This window comes from Elephas maximus, chromosome X, assembly GCF_024166365.1.
Source record: "Elephas maximus indicus isolate mEleMax1 chromosome X, mEleMax1 primary haplotype, whole genome shotgun sequence".
Classification (NCBI taxonomy): Eukaryota; Metazoa; Chordata; class Mammalia; order Proboscidea; family Elephantidae; genus Elephas; species Elephas maximus.
Window position 1 is genome coordinate 397,740 of NC_064846.1, and position 19,252 is coordinate 416,991.

Genomic DNA, 19,252 nt, shown 5'->3' on the forward strand with positions numbered 1-19,252 from the left:
TGGGGCAGTTCTACTCTGTCCTCTAGGGTCACTGTGAGTTGGAATCGACTCGACGGCAGTGGGTTTGGTTTTTTTGGTATAAAAAACCTGGCAGATTTGAACTGCCGATCTCTTGGTTAGCAGCCGTAGCATTTAACCACTACACTACAAGGGTTTCTTTTTTTGGTATAGGATTGTCTTAATTGCCCCTCCCACCCCCATTCACATGGGTGCCTCTAGGGTGACCAACCATCCCAGTTTGCCCTGGAATGTCCGAGTTTCTGTAGTGAAAGTCTTATATCCCCAAAAATCCCTCAATCCTCGCCAAACAGGGACATCTGGTTACCCATGAAAGCTGTATAGTGCAACGTCACTCACATAGCTACAACTGACTGGTCCCAGATAATCACCAGACTCACACTTGGCCAATGAATCCCTACCCCAGATTTATGGATATGGGATCATAATGTCTGTGGCAGCCATGACGGAGCCTTTCAGATCTTCTTTCAAAAGGAAACCTACTATGAAGACTGGAGTCAGCCAACAGCCTCCACCTGCAGCATTTTGAAGATCTTTTTGCAGCATTTTAGCCAAGGTCATTCCGTTATCAGGCATCTCCAGGGAATTTGTGAGCACAGGAAGCATATTAGGGCCATCTGCACAATGAAGAATTCCTCCACACAGCAACCTTTGCTCTGGAGCTGCACTGCAATCAGAAGCCCTTCCTACCTAATCCTCCTTTGTTTCTTCTCCTTTCACAGGTATCAGACCTGCCTCATGGTCTGAAGGCTCACCCTACCTACTTCTGCTCCCACTCCTGTTTGTCTTCACAGGCATCACCCACAATATATCACTTGCACTTGTAATTCCATCTTGGCATCTGCTTCTTGGAGGAGTCAAACTTGCATAGTGTATTTCTCCAGTGGTTGAATGTGTAAAATGAAATCTAACAGGGTGGACTGGAGAAACAGAGGCTTGTAAGGAGAAAGAGAAAGAAGAAGAAATAGGAGAACAAGAAATAAGAATTATAAAATTTACTATCTGATCCTGATATTTTACAGAAAAATGAGACAAATGGATGAGCAGATTATATTTTGGAAACAGAGCAGGAACAAGCTTGATGTGTTCTGTTCTAGGAACAGAAGGAAGGCCAGTGTTGCTGGAATGTAAAAGGACCCAGAAAGCAGCATTTGTTTTTTTGTTTCTTATTTTCTAGCTCATCTGTACCTATTGTTTTTCATTCAACTATTAATTCACTCAACAAATATGTTCTTAATTCCCATTTTGTGCCAGGCACTGTGTTAGCTGCTTGGAATACACTGTACAAAGCTCCGGGTGTAAAATGGTAAAAAAAAATCAAATACAGTTCACGCCCTCATGGAGTTTACAGAACAAATAGAAGTTAATGAGACAAACAGGAGAAGGAAGAACATTTCACAAAGAACAGATCGTGTGATAGGCAGGCGCATGACAGTAGCAACTAGAATGAATGAAATCAGTAAAGGTAAGGCAAGATGGTGATAGATAAATCAAGTTTTTTGCTCTCAAGAAGCTACTTGTTCATTGGAGAAGACATGTAGAGAGAAATTATGATCCAGAATGTGGTATACCTGAGGCCTGTGCAGAACATATTGGACATATTGGACACATGAAAAAGGGAAAATAAATTCATCTGGGAAAGATGGGGAAGTATTCACAGAGGAGGTAGTATCTGAATTGAGTAAAAACTGATGAGTAGCAGTTCTCCAATTAGACCAGTGGGGACAGAGCATTCCCAGGGGAAAGACTCTAGGGCCAAGTTGTGGAGGCTTTTCCTTGTTTTGTTGATCCTGACTCCTACGAACTGCTTCACTTATCACCTTTTTGCCATTACAGTAAAAATTTTCATATGTACTACAGTACACTCGATTTTCCATTTTTCAGTGTCTGTACATTATATTCCCTGTTTGTTCTCACTCTATTTTTTCCCCTTGGTCCAGTATTTCCATTGCACGTACATACTATTTCAGTACACTTTTTGGTCTTTCTTTGTAATATTTATTATCCTTTAAATTTTATGTGCAAGGTGTGCATTCCTAATGGCTTATTCCGTTTTCCAGTGTCCACTGCATTTAGCACTGTAATTGGACCTTGGATTCAACGTGCTGAGTTGAGCTGGTGGGAGTGCAGCAATGCGGTGGAAACATAGTGGAAGGGTTTTAGTTCCAGCAAACCTCGTACCGTGCTGGATAATGTCACTGCATTCAGCCAAGCTAAAACAAACAAACAAAAAAACCAAACCCACTGCTGTCGAGTCGATTCCCAAGCTGAGCCACCATAAAGCTGAAGCATGGTGTTGGGTTCGGGGCAGCACTGAAAAGGCAGGTGGGCGACCTGGGTGTTACCCGCAGTGTAGCTCTATGGGCTCGTCTTTTTTCCTCCCTGCGCCTTCAACTCCCAATCTGTTACATGAAGGAGACACCCTGGAGCTCCCTGGACCCGATCCTTCTGGATGGGATGCTCTAGAAAGTCCTCCCAGCGCGGCGGACGATACCAAAAAAAAACCAAACCCAGTGCCGTCGAGTCGATTACCGACTTATAGCGACCCAACAGGACAGAGTAGAACTGCCCCTATAGAGTTTCCGAGGAGAGCCTGGTGGATTCCAACCACTGACCCCTTGGTTAGCAGCGGTAGCTCTTAACCACCACTCCACGAGGGTTTCCGCTGCGGAGGATACAGCTTCTTTACTATCCCCGCCCCTGCCCCCGCCCCGCCCCGCCCCCGCACAGGCCGGAAGCAAAGGGGCGGAGCCTCAGGGTTCTCAGCCTGGCCTGAACGGCTGGCGCGGGGGGGGAGTGTGGGGCTAACAGCTTGAGGGGGGGTGAAAAGCAAAGGAGGGTGCAAAGCTGCCTTCGGAGGCCTTACCTGCTTGACATTCCGTCCGCTCTGCAGAGTTGGAAGTCGTGACCTCCAGCACAGGTGGGTCCCGCGCTGGAGTCCGGGCAGGGTTTGCCCTGGGTGGTTGCGATGGCTGAATTTGCACAGGCACTTTCAGGGCTGGCGCATTGTGGGTGGCGGCGTCTGCCACCTGGGCTCCGCAGCCCCAGGGGGTGGTGGTACTCACCGTAATCCTGGTTGAAGAGAAAGGCCACTCTTGTTTTGCAGCGGGGTTGTCGTCACGGTTTGTGCCAGTTGCGCGACACAGTTCGCCCAGCAATGAGAGCAGCGCCAGATGGGCCTAGCACTCAGGAAGAGCTGGAACAGCAAAGCAAGCTCGCATGGTGACTGACGCCCAGTGTACATGGTTTCAAACTTGGTCTGACTTCCCAGGCCTGGCACTGTCACTGACGCGTTGTCTAGCTTACAGCAAGACCCTTCCCTACCCTCTCCATGCCTCAGTTTGCTTGGCTGTGAAGTGGAAGGTGTAAATCGACTGTCTGCAAGACCTTACAGTGCTGACTTAATTTTGATCTATACGCAAATGTTTACTACTCAGATTTTACCCTTTATATGCCCCTCCAGAGCAAGTCTGGCCCAGCAAGAATCAGGAGTGGCAGAGCAGGGCATGGGGACAGCTCAGGGAGTCCATTCTGAAAACAACTCTGAAAAACCTTTTTAGTACTACTTGTTCTTGTTGTTAGTTGTCCTCAAGTCGATTCCGACTCATGGCTACCCCTTGTGTGCAGAGTAGACTGCTCCATCGGGTTTTCAAGGCTGTGACCTTTAAAACCAGTTTGCAAGGCCTTTCTTCCGAGGTGCCTCTGGGTGTGTCCAAACCACCAACCTTTCAGTTAGTAGTCCAGTGATGAACCGTTTTTGCCACCCAGGGACTCCCTTAAACTGGAAACAATACATTGCCAAGCAAAAGTCACATAATAAAAGAGGTGGATGATTTAACTGTATAGCCAATCAAAGAAAAATTTGAGCTATCATTTTTTGGGAGCGCTTTCGTAATCTATTTTTCCATTTATCTGTGTAACACTCCTACTCTTTCAGAGTTGTTTCTTAGCCTTGTATTGCCCTTTTAGGACACACGGTAGTAAAAATTACATGCAGCTTATTCTACATTAACTATAAAGGTAAAGAAGAATTGCAAACACTATAGAACAGCATTGTGATGTCAACTTCCAATACCTCCTCATTAAAGAACTGGTGATAATGATAATGGCAACCAGATACTATTCAAGACAATCTAATCTTCACAGCAACCCCAGGAGGTAAATATGCTTATTTATCCATATTTATCCCATAGCAAACATTTCCTTTAGCACACTGGTTATGAGATAAGATATAACCTCTTTAAATATAACCTCTTTATTTAATTACAGAGGTTATATTTAATAACCTGTGTGATAAAGTGAATATTCCCTGTTGGCTTCTTTTGAGTGCCCCACCTAGTTCTTTGTTTCTTTGAGACTGGAACCCATCACTTCCTTGTTTTCGCATCTGCATCAGGAACCACAAGTAGTTTCAGATCTCTGCTTGTCAGCCCTGAGTCAGCAGTAAAATATCAGTTTGCATTCCTTCCACTGATCAGGTGGTATCTACAGTGTTTCTGGCAGCTGTGTTTTCTGCCTGGTAGGCCTGAGGAGGGAGGCCTGGATTAATCAACATCCTTGCTTGTAGGAGTCTCTTCCTGCTTGGAGCCAAAATGAACATAGATCCACCAGTTGGGTACCACCATGACCCTCTTTCTACAGAAATACCAAACATTGCCCATGTTCATGTGGACTTAACATGCACATGCCATTGCCCCATGCAAAGATTTACAGGATAAGAGGCTCTTGGCCAAAAATGGCCTGTGCCACACCTCCTGCTGTCCCTTCCTGCCTTCTCATCGTGCCTCTGGACAGGAGCTGCACGTTTAGTCTCATGTATCTGATTGAACTAAGAAGCACGCTCATCATGAATATTATTTCATGTTTTATACTCCAGTCTAATCTTTGTCTGAGGAGTGGCTTTGGGAACGGTTTTAGTTCTCGGTTAACAGAGCATCCGGGGGTCATGGCTTTGGGGGTTCCTACGGTCTCAGGTAGACCATTAAGTTTGGTCTTTTTACATGAATTTGAGTTCTGCTCTGCAGTTTTCTCACACTTGGTTAGAGACTCTCTGTTGTGTTCCTAGTCAGGGCGGTCATTGATGGTAGCGGGGCACTGTCTAATTCTTCTGGTCTCAAGCTGATGTAGTCTCTGGTTTATGTGGCCCATTCTGTCTCTTGGGCTCATAATTACCTTGTGTCCTTAGTGTTCTTCATTCCCCTTTGCTCCAGGTGGCTTGAGACCAATTGATGCATCTTAGATGGCTGCTTGCTAGCATTTAAGACCCCAGATGCCAGTCTCCAAAGTGGGATAGAGAATGTTTTCTTAGTAGATTTTATTACGCCAATTCACTTAGATATCCCCTGAAACTATGGTCCCCAAACCCTCACCCCTGCTACGCTGGCCTTCAAAGCATTCAGTTTATTCAGGAAACTTCTTTGCTTTTGATTTAGTCCAGTTGTGCTGACCTCACCTGTATTGTGTATTGTCTTTCCTGTCACCTAAAGTAGTTCTTATCTACTATCTAATTAGTGAATACCCCTCTCCCACCCTGCCTCCTCTGCCCTCTCGTAACTATCAAAGAATATTTTCTTCTCTATTTAAACTATTTCTCGAGTTCTTTTAATAGTGGTGTTATATAATATTTGTCCGTTTTCAACTGACTAATTTCACTCAGCATAATGCCTTCCAGATTCCTCCATGTTATGAAATGTTTCACACATTCATCACTGTTCTTTATCGATGCATAGTATTCCATTGTGTGAATATACCATAATTTATTTATCCATTCATCCGTTGATGGGCACCTTGGTTGCTTCCATCTTTTTGCTATTGTAAACAGTGCTGCAATAAACATGGGTGTGCATGTATCTGTTTGTGTAAAGGCTCTTATTTCTCTAGGATATATTCCAAGAAGTGGGATTGCTGGATCGTATGGTAGTTCTATTTCTAGCTTTTTAAGGAAGCGCCAAATCAATTTCCAAAGTGGTTGGACCATTTGACATTCCCACCAGCAGTGTATAAGTATTCCAGTCTCTCTACAACTTCTCCAACATTCATTATTTTGTATTTTTTGGATTAGTGCCAGCCTTGTTGGGGCAAGATAGTATCTCATTGTAGGTTTGATTTGCATTTCTCTAATATGCTGTGTCTGACCTTGATGGTGAGTTTAGGATTGGCTGTCTATCAGGGTCTGGTGAATGCTTTGTTTGGCCATATTTTTACTCCATTCACTCATTTGCTCACTTCAAAGACAATCAGTGAATGCCTGCTCTGTACCAGGGTGCTGGTCCACTCACCGACATTGGCAGCATGGCAGGACAAGCAAGTGGGAGGACAACAGGAATTCAACTTTAAGCACGCCAAGTCTGAGCCATCCTCCTATCCACTCCCAATAGCCAGTCAGTACAAAGTCCTGTCATTTTTACATCTTGAATATTCTAAAAGTCCATTCACTTCACTTTGCCCGCCTGCTACTCCAAATTTCAGTCCAGCAACATTTCTTTTTTTTTTTTAATTAAAACTTATTTTTTTTTTCTTTTTTTAAGACCAAATTGCTGCTTGGTCCTTAGCCCTCATGGGAAAACCACCATCCCTACCATTACCACAGCAACAACAACAACAAACAACAGCCTAATAAGCTCTGTATGGGCTCAAATAAATGATCAAAGTAAATAGATGACCTCCTGACCCCCTTCCTTTCCTCCCCCCCTTCCTTTCTTTCTGTCCCCAGAGTGCTTCTAAAAAAAAGTTCAGCAAGGTATAATCTACATACCATAAAATTCGCTCTTTTTAATTCATTCAGATAAATGTCTTTAACATACCATCGGTGCAATAAATGCAATTTTCAGTGAATTTATCAGGTGGTGTGACCATCACTACAATCCAGCTTTAGACATTTCCATCATCTCAGTGACATCTCCTTTGCCCTCACGCAGTCAATCCCCATTACCACTCCCAGCATCAGGCAACCACTAACCTACTTTCTGTCTCTCTGAATTTGCCTATTCTAGATATTTCTTATGAGTGGAATCTATAATATTTGTCTTTTTATGTCTGGCTTCTTTCACTTAGCATGATGTTTTCAGGGTTCATCCGTGTCGTAACATGTATCAAAACTGTATCCCTTTCTATGACTGAATAATGAATAATATGTATATACCATGTTTTTTTTTTATTTCACCATGTTTTATCTGTTCATCTTTGATGAGCATTTGAGTCATCTCCACTTTGGGAATATTATGAATGATGCTGCTATGAACACTTGTGTAAAAGTTTTTCAGTGGATATGTGTTTTCAATTCTCTTGGGTATACAACTAGGAGTGGATTTTCTGGGTCATAAGGTAACTGCATGTTTAATATTTTGCCAAATTCTTTTCCAAAGGGCTAACTGTATGTTTAATATTTTGCCAAATTCTTTTCCAAAGGGGCTACACCATTTTATATTCCTAGCAGCAATGTATGAGAATGCCAATTTTGCCACATCCTTGCCAACATTAGTTATTTTCCCTTTTACTTTTTTAGAATTATAGCCATACTTGTGGGTGTGACGTGTTATCTCATTGTGATTTTGACTCACATTTCCCTAATGACTGATGATGTTGAGCATCTCTTCATGTGTTCATTGGCCACTCGTGTATCTTCTTTGAAGAAACATCTGTTGAAATCTTTTGCCCAATGTTTAAATTGGGCTATTTGTTTTTTAAATTGTATTGCTGAGTTGTAAGAGTTCTTTATATATTTTGGATTGTTGTTGTTATTAGTTGTTGTCGAGTCAGTTCCGATACCAAACCCTTATCAGATACATGATTTGCAATTATTTTCTCTCAGTGTGTGGCTTGTCTTTTTATTTTCCTAATGGTATATTTTGAAGGACAAAGGCTTTGAATTTTAATAAATCTAATTTGTCATTTTTTTTTCTTTTATGGATTGTGCTTTTTGGTATTGTATCCAAGAACTCTTTGCCTAACCTAACCCAAGGCCATGAAGATTATATCCTATGTTTTCTTTTAAAAGTTTTGCCTCTTATATAAGTCTGTGATCTATTGTGAGTCGTTTTTTGTGCATTGTGTGAGGCAAGGGTCTAAATGAGAACTTTTTGTATGTGAATATGTAATTGGCCCAGCACCATTTGTTGAAAAGACTATCCTTTCACCATTTAATTGCTTTGGAACCTTTTTGAAAATAAATTGACCATAAATTTAGGAGTTTATATCTGTACTCTCAGTTATGTTCCATTGGTCTATAAGTTTATCCTCATGCCAGTTCCTCACTGTCTTGAGTACTATAGCTTTGTAGGAAGTATTGAAATTAGGAAAGGTGAGTCCTCTTATTTTGTTCTTTTTCAAAATTGTCTTTGATGTTCTTGGTTCTTTTTATTTCCATATAAATGTTAGGATCAGCTTCTTAATTTCTGTAAATGATGCTGCTTTGATTTTGAAGGGATTACATTGAATCTATACATCATTTCGGAGAGAACTGCCATCTTAATATTGAATCTTTCAATCCATGAACTTGGAATACCTCTCCATTAATTTAGACCTTCTTTATTTTCCCTCAGCAATATTTTGTGTTTTTTATTGTAGAAGTCTTTCACTTTTTTTGTTAAAATTGTCCTAAATATTTTATTCTTTTTGATGCTACTGTGAATTATTATCTTAATCTCACTTTCAGGTTCTTCTTTGCATGTATATCCAAATGAAAATGATTTTTGTATATTGGTTTTTGTATCTTGTGACCTTCCTTAACAGATGTATTAGTTGTAATTGCATGTGTGTATGTATGGGCAGGGGGGGGAGCGTTCCTCAGGATTTTCTCATACAGAATTATGTCAAAGATAGTTTTACTTCTTTTTTTTACATGAACAATTCAGTGACATTCATTATGTTTATTTATTTATTTTTTATTGTACTTTAGGTGGTAGTTTACAGCTCAAGTTAATTTCTCATTCAAAAATGTATACACATAGTGTTTTGTGACATTAGTTGCAATTCCCACATTATGACAGCACACTTCCCCTTTCCACCCCAGGTTCCCTGTGTTGATTTGTCCAGTTCCTGTCTCTTCCTTTCTTCTCATCCTGTACTTGGACAGGAGCTGCCCATTTGGTCTCATATATTTGATTGAGCTAAAAACATGTTCCTCACGTGTGTGATTTTTTGTTTTGTAGGCCTGTCTAATCTTTGTCTGAAAAGTGGGCTTCGGGAATGGTTTCACTTCTGGGTCAGAAGAGCGTCCAGGGACCATAATTTCAGGGGTTCCTCCAGTCTCTGTCAGACCAGTAAGTCTGGTCTTTTTAAGTGAATTTGAATTCTGTTCTACATTTTTCTCCTGCTGTGTCTGGGACTCTCTGTTGTGATCCCTGTCAGGGCAGTTGTTGGTGGTAGCCCAGCATTGTCTATTTCTTCAGGTCTCAGGCTGGTAGAGTCTCTGGTTCATGTGGTCTTTATAGTCCTTCATGCTAGTATTGTCCTTTTGTGTTTGGTTTTCTTCGTTCTCCTTTGCTCCAGGTAGGATGGAACCAGTAGATGTATCTTAGATAGCTGTTCACTACTCACCAAAGTAGGATGTAGAACATTTTCTTTATAATCTATATTATGCCAATTGACCTAGATGTCCCCTAAGACTATGGTCCCCAAGCCCCACCCAGCCCCAGGTACTCGGTCCCTCAAAGTGTTGGGATGTGTCGAGGAAACTTGTTTGTTTTTGCTTTGGTCCAGTCGTGTTGACTTCCCCTATATTGTGTGTTGTCCTTCCCTTCACTGAAGTTGACACTTGTCTACTCTCTAGTTAGTGATTTCTCCTCCCCATCCCTCCCCACCTTTGTAACCAGCAAAGAACGTTTTTTTCTGTGTGTAAACCTTTTCTTGAGTTCTTATAATTGTGGACTCATACAATATTTGTCCTTTTGTGACTGACTTATTTTACTCAGCATAATACCCTCCAGATTCATCCATGTTGTGAGATGTTCACTGATTCATAATTGTTCTTTATTGTTGCTTAGTATTCCATTGTGTGCACATACTATAGTTTGTTTATCCGTTCATCTGTTTATGGGCATTTAGGTTGTTTCCATCTTTATGCTATTGTGAATAATGCTGCAATGAACATGGATGTGCATATGTGTATTCATGTGACAGTTATTATTTCTCTAGGGTATATTCCTAAAAATAGGATTGCTGAATCATATAGTGTTTCTGTTTCTAACTTTTTAAGGAGTCACCATATCGTTTTCCAAAGTGATCATACCATTTTACATTCCCATTAGAAGTGCATAAGAGTTCCAGTCTCTCCACAGCCTCTCCAACATTTGTTATTTTGTTGTTATTGTTTTGGATTAGTGACAGTATTGTCGGGGTTAGATGGTCTCTCAGTGTAGTTTTGATTTGCATTTCTCTAATGGCTATTTATCGCAAGCATTTGCTCTTGTGTCTGTTAGCCGTTTCAATGTCTTCTTTAGTGAAGTGTGTGTTCATTTCCTTTGCCCATTTTTTAATTGGATTATTTGTCTTTTTGTTTTGAAGAGTTGCAGTATCTCATAGATTTTAGAGATTAGACCCTTATTGGATATGTCATAGCCAAAAATTTTTCCCAGTCTGTAGGTTCTCTTTTACTCTTTTGGTGAAGTGTTTTGATGAGCCTATGTGTTTCTCTTCTGGTTAGTTTCTCTTCTGGCATTTGTGCATTGTTAGTTATGGTTTGTATACTATTTATGCCATGTATTAGGGCCCCTCGTGTTGTCCTTATTTTTTCTCCCGTGATCTTCATCATTTTACATTTTATATTTAGGTCTTTGATCCATTTTGAGTTAGTTTTTGTGAATGGTTTGAGGTATGGGCCCTATTTTATTTTTTTACAGCATATTTTTAAAATTTTTTACATATATTTTAATTTTTTTTTACAGCATATCCAGTTATGCCAGCACTATTTGTTAAAGAGATTGTCTTTTCCCCCATTTAATGGACTTTGGGCCTTTGTCAAATATCAGATGCTCATAGATAGATGGATTTACATCTGGGTTCTCAATTATGTTTCATTGGTCTGTGTGTGTGTTGTTGTACCAGTACCATGCTGTTTTGACTACTGTGGCTGTATAATTATGTTGTTAGGTGCCGTAGAGTTGGTTCTGACTCATGGTGACCCTATGTACAACAGAACAAAACACTGCCTGGTCCTGTACCATCCTCACAATCGTTGATATGCTTTCAGTCCGTTGTTGTGGCCACTGTCAATCCATCTCACTAAGGGTCTTCCTCTTTTTTGCTGACCCTGTACTTTACCAAGCACGATGTGCTTCCCCAGGGCCTGATCCCTCCTGGTAACCTGTCCAAAGAATGTGAGACCCAGCCTCACCATCCTTGCTTCTGAGGAGCATTCTTGTTATACTTCTTCCTAGACAGATTTGTTAGTTCTTTTGGCTTTTTTTTGGCCAAAGCCAAACCAAACCTGTTGCTGTTGAGTCGATTCCGACTCATAGTGACCCTATAAGACAGAGTAGAACTACCCCATAGAGTTTCCAAGGAGCACTGGGTGGATTCGAACTGCCGACCCTTCCGTCAAGAGCCATAGCACTTAACTACTACACCACCAGGGTTTCCACAATCCACAGTATATTCAATATTCTTCGCTAAGACCACGATTCAAAGATGTCAGCTCTTCTTTTGTCTTCCTTATTCATCATCGAGCTTTCATATGCATGTGAGGCAATTGAAAACACCATGGGTTGGGTCAGGCACACCTTAGTCCTCAAGGTGATATCTTTGCTTTTCAACACCTTAAAGAGGTCTTTTGCAGCAGATTTGCCCAGTGCAATGCATCATTTGATTTCTTGACTGCTGCTTCCATGGGTGTTGATTGTGGATCCAAGTAAAATGAAATCCTTGACAACTTCAGTCTTATCTCTCTTTATCATGATGTTGCTTATTGGTCCAGTTGTGAGGATTTTGCTTTCTTAATGTTGAGGTGTAATCCATACTGAAGTCCTCTTCACTTTCAGAAAGCAGGGTTGTGTCATCTACATAACACAGGTCGTTAATGAGTCTTCCTCCAATCCTTACGCCCCTTTATTCTTCACACTCTCCAGCTTCTCAAATTTTTTGGTCAGTATACAGATTGAATAGGTATGGTGAAAGGATACAACCCTGACACACACCTTTCCTGAGTTTAAACCAGGCAATATCCCCTTATTCTGTTTGAATGATTACCTCTTTCTATGTACAGGTTCCTCATGAGCACAATTAAGTGTTCTGGAATTCCCATTCTCCGAAATGTTACCCATAATTTGCTATGATCCACACAGGTGAATGCCTTTGGATAGTCAATAAAACACAGGTAAACCTCTTTCTGGTATTCTCTGCTTTCAGCCATTTTCCTTCTGACATCTGCAGTGATATCCCTGGTTCCATGTCATCTTCTAAATCCAGTTTGACTTTCTTTATTTTTTTATTTACCTTTTATTATTATTATTGTACTTAAGATGAAGGTTTACAGAACAAGCTAGTTTTTCATTAAACAGTTAGTATACATATTGTTTTATGATCCTGGTTAACAACCCCATGACATGTCCAGACTCTCCCTTCTCGACCTTAGGTTCCCTATTACCACCTTTCCTGTCCCCTCCTGCCTTCTGGTCCTTGACACTGGGCTGTTGTGCCCCTTTAGTCTCATTTTGTTATATGGGCCTGTGTAATCTTTGGTTGAAAGGTGAACCTCAGGAATGACTTCATTACTTAGCTAAAAGGGTGTCCGGGGGCCATACTCCTGGGATATCTCTAGTATCTGTTAGGCCAGTAAATCTTGTCTTTTTTGTTTGTTTGTTTGTTTTTTGAGAGTTAGAATTTTGTTCTACATTTTTCTCCAGCTCTCTCTGGGACCCTTTATTGTGATCCCTGTCAGAGCAGTCGGTGGTGGTACCCAGGCACCATCTAGCTGTACTGGACTCAGCCTGGTGGAAGCTGTGGTATATGTGGTCCATTAGATCTTAGGACTAATCTTTCCCTTGAATGTTTAGTTTTCTTCATTTTTCCATGCTCCCGAAGGGGTGAGACCAGTGGAGTATCTTGGCCGCTCACAGGCTTTTCAGACCCCAGACACTAGTCACCAAAGTAGAATGTAGAACATTTTCTTTATAAACTATGTTATGCTAGTTGAGCTACATGTTCCCTGAGACCATGGTCCCCATAGTCCTCAGCCCAGCAATTTGGTCCCTCAGGGAGTTTGGATGTTTTGTCTGTGGAGCTTCCATGACCTTGCCTTGTCCAGCTTAAATTTCTGACACTTCCCTGTTGACATACTGCTGCAGCTGCTTTTGAATGATCTTCAGCAAAATTTTACTTGCATGTAATATTAATGATATTGTTCTCTAATTTCTGCATTCTGTTGGATCACATTTCCTGGGAATAGGCATAAATATGAATCTCTTCCAAACAGTTGGCCAAGTAGCTATCTTCCAGATTTCTTGGCATAGATGAACATTTCCAGCGATGCATCCATTTGTTGAAACATCTCAGTTGGTATTGCATCAATTCCAGGAGCCTTGTTTTCCCTCGATGCCTTCAGTGCAGCTTGGACTTCCTCCTTCAGTACCATTGGTTCCTGCTCATTTGGTGCCTCCTGAAATGGCTGAACGTCAACCAATTCCTTTTGCTATACTGACCCTGTGTATTCCTTCCATCTTCTTTTGATGCTTCCTGTGTCATTTAATATTTTCCCTGTAGACTCCTTCACCATTGCAACTCGAGGCTTTAATTTTTTCTTCAGTTCTTTCAGCTTGAGAAACGCCGAGCGTGTTCTTCCCTTTTGGTTTTCTATCTCCAGCTCTTTGTACATGTCATTATAATACTTTACTTTGTCTCCTAGAGCTGCCCTTCGAAATCTTCCGTTCAGTTCTTTTATTTCATCATTTCTTCCTATTGCTTTAGCTGCTCAACGTTCGTGAGCAAGTTCCAGAGTCTCTTTGGACATCCATCTTGGTCTTTTCTTTTTTCCTCTCTTTTCAATGACCTCTTGGTTTCTTCTTTTTTTTAATTTTTTAAAATTTTCATTGTGCTTTAAGTGAAAGTTTACAAATCAAGTCAGTCTCTCACACAAAAACCCATATACACCTTGGTACATACTCCCAATTGCTCTCCCCCTAGTGAGATAGACCACTCCCTCCCTCCACTCTCTTTTCGTGTCCATTTCGCCAGCTTCTAAACCCTCTACCTTCTCATCTCCCGTCCAGACAGAAGATACCAACATAGTCTCAAGTGTCCACCTGATCCAAGAAGCTTACTCCTCACCAGCATCCCTCTCCAACCCATTGTCCAGTCCAATCCATGTCTGAAGAGTTGGCTTCAGGATAGGTTCCTGTCTTGGGCCAACAGAAGGTCTGGGGGCCGTGACCACCGGGGTTCTTCTAGTCTCAGTCAGACCATTAAGTCTGGTCTCATGAGAATTTGGGGTCTGCATACCACTGCTCTTCTGCTCCCTCAGGGGTTCTCTGTTGTGTTACTTGTCAAGGCAGTCATTGGTTGTAGCCGGGCACCATCTAGTCCTTCTGGTCTCAGGATGACGTAGTCTCTGGTTCACGTGGCCCTTTCTGTCTCTTGGGCTCGCAGTCACCTTGTGTCCTTGGTGTTCTTCATTCTCCTTTGATCCAGGTGGGTTGAGACCAATTGATGCATCTTAGATGGCTGCTTGCTAGTGTTTAAGACCCCAGATGCCACTCTTCAAAGTGGGATGCAGAACGTTTCCTTAATAGATTTTATGATGCCAATTGACTTAGATGTCCCCTGAAACCATGGTCCCCAGGCCCCTGCCCTGCTACACTGGCCTTCAAGGCATTCAGTTTATTCAGAAAACTTCTTTGCTTTTGGTTTAGTCCAATTGTGCTGACCTCCCCTGTACTGTGTGCTGTCTTTCCCTTCACCTAAAGTAGTTCTTATCTACTACCTAATTAGTGATTGCTCCTTTCCCACCCTGCCTCCCTCCCCCCTCTCGTAACCACAAAAGGATGTTTTCTTCTCAGTTTAAACTATTTCTCAAGTTCTTGTAATGGTGGTCTTATGCAATATTTGTCCTTTTGAACTGACTCATTTCACTCAGCATAATGCCTTCCAGATTCCTCCATGTTATGAAATGTTTCACAGATTCATCACTATTCATTATCAATGTGTAGTATTCCATTGAGTGAATGTACTATAATTTATTTATCCATTCATCCGCTGATGGGCACCTTGGTTGCTTCCATCTTTTTGCTATTGTAAACAGTGCTGCAGTGAACATGGTTGTGTATGTATCTGCTCATGTAAAGGCTCTTATTTCTCTGGGATGTATTCCAAGGAGTGGGATTGCTGGATTGTATGGTAGTTCTATTTATAGCTTTTTAAGGAAGCACCAGATCGATTTCCAAAGTGGTTGTACCATTTTACATTCCCACCACCAGCAGTGTGTAAGTGTTCCCATCTTTCCACAACCTCTCCAACATTTATTATTTTGTGTTTTTTGGATTAGTGCCAGCCTTGCTGGAGTGAGATGGAATCTCATTGTAGTTTTGATTTGCATTTCATTAATGGCTAATGATGGTGAGCATTTCCTCATGTATCTGTTAGCTACCTGAATGTCTTCTTTACTGAAGTGTCTGTTCATATCTTTTGCCCACTTTTTGATTGAGTTATTTGTCTTTTGGTAGTTGAGTTTTTGCAGTGTCATATAGATTTTAGAGACCAGGCGCTGATCGGAAATTTCATAGCTAAAAACTTTTTCCCAATCTGTGGGTGATCTTTTTACTCTTTTGGTGAACTCTTTCAATGAGCATAGGTGTTTGATTTTTAGGAGCTCCCAGTTATCTAGTTTTTCTTCTACATTGTTAGTAATGTTTTGTATACTGTTTATGCCATGTATTAGGGCTCCTAACTTTGTCCCTATTTTCTCTTCTATGATCTTTATCGTATTAGATTTTGTATTTAGGTCTTTGATCCTGTTTGAGCTCGTTTTTGTGCATGGTGTGAGGTATGGGCCTTGTTTCATTTTTTTGCAGATGGATATCCAGTTATGCCAGCACCATTTGTTAAAAAGACTGTCTTTTCCCCATTTAACTGCTTTGTCAAATATCAACTGCTCATATGTAGATTGATTTATGTCTGGATTCTCAATTCTGTTCCATCGGTCTATGTATCTGTTGTTGCACCAGTACCAGGCTGTTTTGACTACTGTGGCCGTATAATATGCTATAAAATCAGGTGGAGTAAGGCCTCCCACTTTGTTCTTCTTTTTCAGTAATGCTTTGCTTATCCGGGGCCTCTTTCCCTTCCAAATGAATTTGGTGCTTGGTTTCTCCAACTCATTAAAAAATGTTGTTGGAATTTGGATCAGAATTGCATTAAATCTATAGATCACTTTTGCCAGAATAGACGTTTTTACTACGATAAGTCTTCCTATCCACGAGCAAGGTTTGTTTTTCCACTTCTGTAGGTCTCTTGGTTTCTTGCAGAAGTGTTTTGTAGTTTTCTTTGTATAAGTCTTTTACATCTCTGGTAAGATTTATTCCTAAGTATTTTATCTTCTTGGAGGCTACTGTACATGGTATTGATTTGGTGATTTCCCCTTCGATGTTCTTTCCATTGATGTAGAGGAATCCAACAGATTTTTATATGTTTATGTTGTATCCCGCTACTCTGCTGAACTCTTCTATTAGTTTCAGTAGTTTTCTGGAGGATTCCTTAGGGTTTTCTGTGTATAAGATCATGTTATCTGCAAATAGAGATACTTTTACTTCTTCCTTACCAAGCTGGGTGCCCTTTATTTCTTTATCTAGCCTAGTTGCTCTGGCTAGGACCTCCAGCACAATGTTGAATAAGAGTGGTGATAAAGGGCATCCTTGTCTGGTTCCCAATTTCAAGGGGAATGCTTTTAGGCTCTCTCCATTTAGGATGATGTTGGCTGTTGGCTTTGTATAAATGTCCTTTATTACATTGAGGAATTTTCCTTCTATTCCTATTTTGCTGAGAGTTTTCATCATGAATGGGTGTTGAACTTTGTCAAATTCCTTTTCTACATCAATTGATAAAATCATGTGATTCTTGTCTTTTGTCTTTTGTTTTATTTATATGATAGATTACATTAATTGTTTTTCTAATGTTGAACCATCCCTGCCTGCATACCTGGTATGAATCCCACTTGGTCATGATGAATTATTTTTTTGATATGTTGTTGATTTCTATTTGCTAGAATTTTGTTGAGGATTTTTACATCTAAGTTCATGAGGGATATAGGTCTGTAATTTTCTTTTGATTGTGGTGTCTTTACCTGGTTTTGGTTTCAGGGATATGCTGGCTTCATAGAATGAGTTTGGGAATATCCCATCCATTTCTATGCTTAAAATACCTTTAGTAGTAGTGGTGTTAACTCTTCTCTGAAAGTTTTGTAGAATTCTGCAGTGAACCTGTCAGGACCAGAGCTTTTTTTTTTATTGGGAGTTTTTTGGTTACCTTTTCAATCTCTTCTTTTGTTATGGGTCTATTTAATTGTTCTACCTCTGTTTGTGTTAGTTTAGGTAGGTAGTGTGTTTCTAGGAATTCATCCATTTCTTCTAGGTTTTGAAATTAGAGTACAATTTTTCATAGCAATCTGATATGATTCTTTTAATTTGAGTTGGGTCTGTTATAATATTGCCCGTCTCATTTCTTATTCAGGTTATTTGCTTCCTCTCCTGTTTTTCTCTTGTCAGTTTGGCCAATGGTTTATCAATTTTTTAATTTTTTCAAAGAACTAGCTTTTAGTGTTGTTAATTCTTTCAATGATTTTTCTGTTTTCTCTTTCATTTAGTTGTGCTTTAATTTTTATTATTTGCTTTCTTCTGGTGCCTGAGGGTTTCTTTTGTTGATCTCTTTCCATTTGTTCAAGTTGTAGGGATAATTCTTTGATTTTGGCCCTTTCTTCTTTTTGGATATGTGTATTTATTGATATAAATTGACCTCTGAGCACTGCTTTCGCTGTGTCCCAAAGGTTCTGATAGGAATTTATTCCATCCTTAATGTCTTGTATAATCCAGTCTTTTTTGAGCAGGGTATTGTTCAGTTTCCAAGTGTTTGATTTCTTTTTCCTGCTTTTTCTGTTATTGATTTCTACTTTTATGGCCTTATGGTCTGAGAAGACGCTTTGTAATATTTCAATGGATTCTGCTAAGGCTTGCTTTATGACCTAATATATGGTCTATTCTAGAGAATGTTCCATGTGCACTAGAAAAGAAAGTGTATTCGTTGCTGTTGGATGGAGTGTTCTGTATATGTCTATGAGGTCAAGTTGGTTAATTGTGGCATTTAGATCTTCCGTGTCTTTGCTGAGCTTCTTTCTGGATGTCCTGTGCTTCACCGAAAGGGGTGTGTTGAAGTCTCCTACTATTACTATGGAGCTGTCTATCTCACTTTTCCATGCTGATAGAGTTTGTTTTATGTATCTTGCAGCCCTGTCATTGGGTGCATAAATATTGAATATGGTTATATCTTCTTGGTATTCTGTCCCTTTAATCATGATATAGTGTCCTTCCTTATCCTTTATGATGGATTTAACTTTAAAGTCTATTCTGTCAGAAATTAATATTGCTGCTCCTGCTCTTTTTTGATTGTTTGCTTGATATATTTTTCCATCCTTTGAGTTTTAATTTGTTTTTTTCTCAAGTCTAAGTTGTGTCTCTTGTAGCCAGCATATAGGCAGATTGTATTTTTAATCCATTCTGCCACTGTCTGTCTCTTTATTGGTGCACTTAGTCCATTTACATTCAGTGTAATTATGGATAAGTAGTGCTATCACAGTGATGTCTTTTTTTGGTGTTTCGTTGTCAGTTTCTTTTTCCCACTTAATTTTATGTGCTGCGTAGATTACCTTTATATGTTGTCCTTTCCTCATATTCATTGTTGTTGATTTTGGTTCTGCTGAGTCCCTATTTTTTTCTTGTATTTTATTTTGATGTGTAGGATAGTTTGTCTCCTTTGTGGTTACCTTATTATTTACTCCTATTTTTCTAAATTTAAACCTAACTTTTATTTCTTTGTATTGCCTTGTCTTCCTCTCCACATGGAAGATCTATGAGTACATTTTTTGTCCCTCTTTATTGTTTTAATGTTGTCTTTTATATAATAACATCACTGTTTCCCTGTTTTGAGCGTTTTTTTTTCTTTTTGTCTTGAAATTTTTTTTTGATTTGCCTATCTGAGTTGACTTCCGATTGCTCTGCCCAGTGTTCTACTCTAGGGTCGATATCTCATGTTATTGATT

At 40.2% G+C, this 19,252-nt stretch overlaps 1 protein-coding gene across 4 annotated transcripts in view; it reads left to right on the forward strand.

Annotated features, from left to right (window-relative positions):
* Positions 1–2,826: 2,826 nt before the first annotated feature.
* The window catches only part of TMLHE (trimethyllysine hydroxylase, epsilon), a 153,783-nt gene continuing 137,357 nt past the window's right edge, over positions 2,827–19,252 (forward strand). For all 4 annotated transcript variants that reach the window (XM_049873166.1, XM_049873167.1, XM_049873168.1 and 1 more), the window contains exon 1: positions 2,827–2,938. The gene's annotated coding sequence lies outside the window, so the exon portion shown is untranslated. The remainder of the gene's footprint in view (positions 2,939–19,252) is intronic.